The sequence below is a fragment of the Microtus ochrogaster genome, linkage group LG2, assembly GCF_000317375.1.
Source record: "Microtus ochrogaster isolate Prairie Vole_2 linkage group LG2, MicOch1.0, whole genome shotgun sequence".
NCBI lineage: Eukaryota > Metazoa > Chordata > Mammalia > Rodentia > Cricetidae > Microtus > Microtus ochrogaster.
The window spans coordinates 12531867-12537206 of NC_022028.1; positions in this window are offsets into that span (position 1 = coordinate 12531867).

A 5340-nucleotide genomic window follows, 5' to 3' on the forward strand; every position below is an offset into this window, starting at 1 on the left:
TTATCTTTTTTTTTTTGAGTCAGAGTTTCTCTGCATAGCCTTAGCTGTTCTGGAACTCACTCTGAGGACCATGGTGACCTCCAATTCACAAAGCTGAGTTCTGCCTCTACCTCCCAACTGCCGGCATTCTCCACATAGCCCTACTTCTTCCTAAGTTACAATTCTTAAAGGATAAAATACTCTCTATTTGAACTTTCTTGTTATTCATGAACATTTTTAAGCAGTTTATCCCACCTACAAAATAATTTTAATAATATCTCAGTATTGGCACAATACTGCCTATATATTAGCTAGGTTTGTGTCCACAATATTGTGATTCTTTTCCCTGAAAATTCTTTGCAGTGGGCATTTGTTTTTCACTCAGAACTTATTTAGCTTGATCAATAAGAATCATAAAATCAAAATTGTGTTTCTAGAGAGTTCATCAAGTATTGTTCATGATGCTAAGTTTTTTCTATACTTGGTTCTTTAGAATGTGCAGTGGCTCCATTGTCCTACTCAGACAGTGCAGGCCCTGGGCTGTGAACAAATCACAGGCAGGGTGAAGATTTTTGTGCAAGCCTGTCCCATTCCACAGCCAGGTGTCACCTCACTAGGATATAGGACCTTCTCTTCAGCAACTTCCATCAGACCTTCTTGGAACGTTGCCTCTCAGTGTTACAACCATCAGGGGGTTGGATCAGCAGGCATTCAAGAGAAGCAGAGGCCCACAAGCCCTGACAAACTTACAGCCCGTTCCTCACTAAATGTTACAAAAAAGAAAATACATAAAGTCAGCAAAGCAGTCCTGCCTAAGAATAAATTGATTTTACATCTCATGTAGCTCAGGCTGGCTTCAAACTGTGTAGGCCATGATGACCTTGGATTTCTTGTGCTATTATTCTCACTTTAGAGCCAGATCAGCGTCAGGTGCCACCAAAATCTGTTTCCTGTGGTGATAGGCACTGGAGCCAGGGTTCCATATTCTAGGTAAGAATACCACAAACAGAGCTACACCCTGAGCCAGCAAATCATCTCAAGGAATGCAAAACTGGGGATGGTGTTAAATGGAGCTAGTGTTATTTTATTTACTCAGATGCCCTGCTGCAATGTGCTTTAACTATTTCCAATAAAGAACGAGAGTTACAAGACAGCAAACTGGGTAAAGAGCATTTCCCAGCTGAGTACTCAGCTAAGGCATGAAGACAAAGTAAGAAAATTAGGCCAGACTCTGCTCTCGATCACGGATGACAGAATTCCCTGTCTTTCCAATATTCAAAAAATCCTTGCTGTCAAATAATGTTACCACAAGCCTGTTTTTTACCTATCTGAAATATAGTATGTTTATAGAACCCCTTCCAAGTAATCAGGAGTGGTCATGCAACAAGTGAAAAATTATGAGACTTAATTACTCTATACACGTTCTAAGTCACTTCAAGTGTTAGCCAAAAACCACAGCTCTTTTTTTCCTTTTTCTACATAGATCTGTTTTATTTACACACCCCACTTTCAGCTTTGTTGTTGTTGCTGTCATTGTTTGAGAAAGGGTCATCCTATTATGTATCCATAACTGTGCTGGAACTCATAGACATTCACCTGCTAGTGCTGGAATTAAATGTCTGCACTGCTACACCAGGCCCATGTTTGTTTCATTCTTGAAACCTCAACATAAGCTTTAGTGTTTTGGATAGCCACACTGAAATTTCCTAAGCACATTATTTTTCAAAGGCTTTGTCTCACTAACTGCCTAGCAGGTCCCCTCATTGTCATCCCATCTCAGTGTGGTCACTGTTAAACTGCTTCTGCTGTATTGTCATCACCCCAGCCCTAGAGATGTGGACTGCTTCAGGAGTCTGCTCCCAGACAAAGCAGAAAATTACAGCCGGAATGTGTGTGACCTGCCCACTTCATGCTGAAATTCTAACCCTTCATAGAGATGGTCCAAGAAGTTTGGACCTTTGAGCAGTTATCAGAACATGATAGTGGAGCCCTCGTGAACATTAGTGCTCTTGTATAACAAGCCTGTAGAGATCCTTGACTGTAGACTGAAGTTTCTCTCCTGCCTAGTCCCATAGTCGTTCAGTCCCAACAAACAGACAGAGGCTTATATTAATTATAAACTAATTGGCCTATTAGCTCAGGCTTATTATTAACTAGCTTTTACAACTTAAATTAACCTGTAATTCTCATCTATGTTTAGCCACATGACTTGGAACTTTTCTCTGTGCAGCATTTTCATCTTGTTTCCTCTGCATTTGGGTGGTGACTGCAGACTGAGCCTTTCCTCTTCCCAGAATTCTCCTAGTCTGGCCATGCCACCTATCTTTCCTGCCTGGCTACTGGCCAATCAGCATTAGTCCCTGCGAGTTTCTATGTGCCTCAGTCTTGTTGTGTCTAGGAGGCCTCATTTCCTTGTACTCTTCTATCCCCATTGTCTCTTAAAATCTTTCTATCTCCCCTTCTTCAAAGTTCCCAAGGACAAGAATGAAGAGACTCAATACAGACAATCCATTTAGGATTGGGTGTTTCAAGGTCTCTACTCTCTGTACATTGTTCATCTGTGGGTCTCTGTATTTGTTCCCATCTACTGCAGGAAGAAGCTTCTTTAATCATGGCTGAGCAAGGCACTGATCTGAGTCTAGATTTTATTGCTGATCTCCTTTAGCAGAATAGTAATAACTGGTTTTCTCCTAGATCCCTGGACTGCCTAGTCTCAGGTTCTTTTCTACCCTGGGTGAATTCTATCTCATGGAATGGAACTTAAATCCAACCAGATAGTGGTTGGTTACTCCTATAAGCTTTGTGTCACTATTGCACCAGTGCATCTGACCTGCAGGTCACCAGTGTAGACCACAGGGTTTGTAGCTAGGATGGTGATTGCTTTATTCTCTGGTAGCACACAGAGTATTTTCCAGCACCATGAACTCTGGACAGCAATGTTGAAAGTTCTAGTTAGGCACCAGTTCAACTTCTTCATGTTCAATTAGCTGTATAGGTATTGTCTTCAGCAATAGGGCCTTGCCATCAATTTGTGGAGAGCAACCAATAGTATTGGACATAAGCTGGAATGTTTGGGGGGTTCCCATGGGCCCCTTTGGCCAACAATACAATGAGAGGTAGCCTATCACTCAAACTGGAGGCTTCGTATGGTGATGAGAGATATCTAGTTGAGGTCTGTCTCTGCAGTTATAACATTTAGATCTTCTTCATGTAAGTGTATAATTTAGGAAGCCTCTACTGTATTAGGTTTCTATATGATCCTCCAAATGACCCTTAGTTTTAGCTGTCCCTTTCTGTACTCTTTCTTTCTTCCCTTTTTCTTCCTCCACCCCATTTCATCCTCCCATCCCACCCAACCCCAATCCATCCATACCTTTCTATTCTATTTCTCCTTCCTAGGGTTTCCTAGAGTTTCAGGTTTCCTCTCTAGTCCTTACTTTATACCTAACTTCTTTTGATACGCAGACTGCTTATCAAAGATTTAACAGCTGATATCCACTTATGGGTGAATACATACTCTATTTGTCTTCTTTCTGGATATGTATTACGTTACTCACCATAATTTTTTTCTGGTTCTATCCAATTACATGAAAATTTCATAATTTCATTTTTAACAGCTAGGTAATATTCCACTGTAAAAAAAATGTGTCACATTTTCTTTATCCATTCATCTGAGAACATTTTAATTATTCGATTAAAAAATTAAATTAAAAGCTATTCCAGCCTTCAGGAAAATGAATAGAGGATACAATATCTAAAACAATAGATATGTCAGGTGTTACAATTTGCATTAGAGTACCAAGGGTAGGTATAGAGCCATTCTGAGAGATTTATTATCACATTTGAAGTGGGTAGGTCTCAGGGGAGGAAGGGTGAGCCGGAATCTCATGAACTTCTCCAATATTAACCAGACTGAAGGAGTGAGGGCTGCAAAGGAACCAGATTGTTTTTCCCACAGAAGGAAGGCTATTAATAGCTCTTCTTAGTCCCTGAACTTCAACTGGAGTGCCAATAGCCCCAAATGATTCTTTTTTTCTAATCACGCTGGACAGATGAAAGTAGGAGAAGGAGATGGTGGGAGAAGTGGAAGAGGATTCCAGAAAAAGATCTTAAGCAATGAACCTTTTTGCTGTTCATGAGTCGTAATTATCAGCACAGAGACTCTTGCACATATACAGAAATGAAAAATAAAATTAAGCTTTGTGTTTTATAGATGTTTTATGGTCTTAGAGAAATAAGTCAACTTTAAAATAACATACTAATCCAGTATTTAGGGATTTTTTAAAAATAAAGTTGATTGCATAAGACTTGGCAAAATTCTATTGAGGTACATTTTAGTACTTGGTTGGGTCCTGAAGAGCTCAGCTTCCAGACAGCCCGGCACCTTCGTTACTGTTCTTGTAGTGGTCCTGCCCTACACAAAACCCAGATCTCCTAGACGTTTAGTGCAACCACTGGGGGGGAAATAGATCATTTTCCTAACATGTCTTCATTTATTTAATGATCCCAGAATGTTTGAGAGGCTGAGTTTATTTTAAGAAAAGATGAAAATAAGCCAGTTATGAACAATTAGTATTCAGTATGTATATTTTAACATTAAGATCCCAGCAGGCTTCATATAAACAAGGTAAAGTAAAAATTGGTGGTTTTTTGAAGTAGTTTATATGGAAATATAATTTTGTGATTATTTATAAGCAAAACAAGTGGTTTTTTTTAAACGATCAAAGTCAGTCTACTGTACAGATTTCTGTGTCTCTCGTTGTGTCATTCCAAGGGTGTGATCTGCAGTAAAAAAAAAAAATTCTGAGATGATTCTGCTTCTGTGACAAAGACGCTTTTCACTTGATTGTACATAGAGGGTTTAAAGATGGTGGTCAGATAGTCATTTTTTTCCAAACATGGACAACTTTCAAGAATGAAAGGAAGCTTTATGAACATTATAATAAGACAATAGACATAGATGCCAACATAAGAGCCAAATATTTAAAGCAGATAACTTGGTAAAAGAATGTCAAAGGCTATAGAGCCTGCTCTACTTACCTTTAGATTTAGGAGTTATTTCTAGGAGCCAGATTTGGGACATAGTAGCGGTGGATCAGCCAGAGGCCTGATGGTTGTTCTGGGGTAAGTGTCTGCAAATATTGTCAGTATTCTCCCTTTATCTCCAGACGTTATCACTCCTTCATATCTATGCTACTGAGTTGTGTGTCTTACAGTTCTAAAATAACTCCCCGGATGTTTGCAAGCATGACTGTCCTCTAAGCCAAATTGAGTCTCCTGTTCTAGGTTCTGCTTGGTGCATATTTAAGGTGATGCCATGGTCTTTAATACTGTTGTCAGATTTATCAATGGTTTCATATT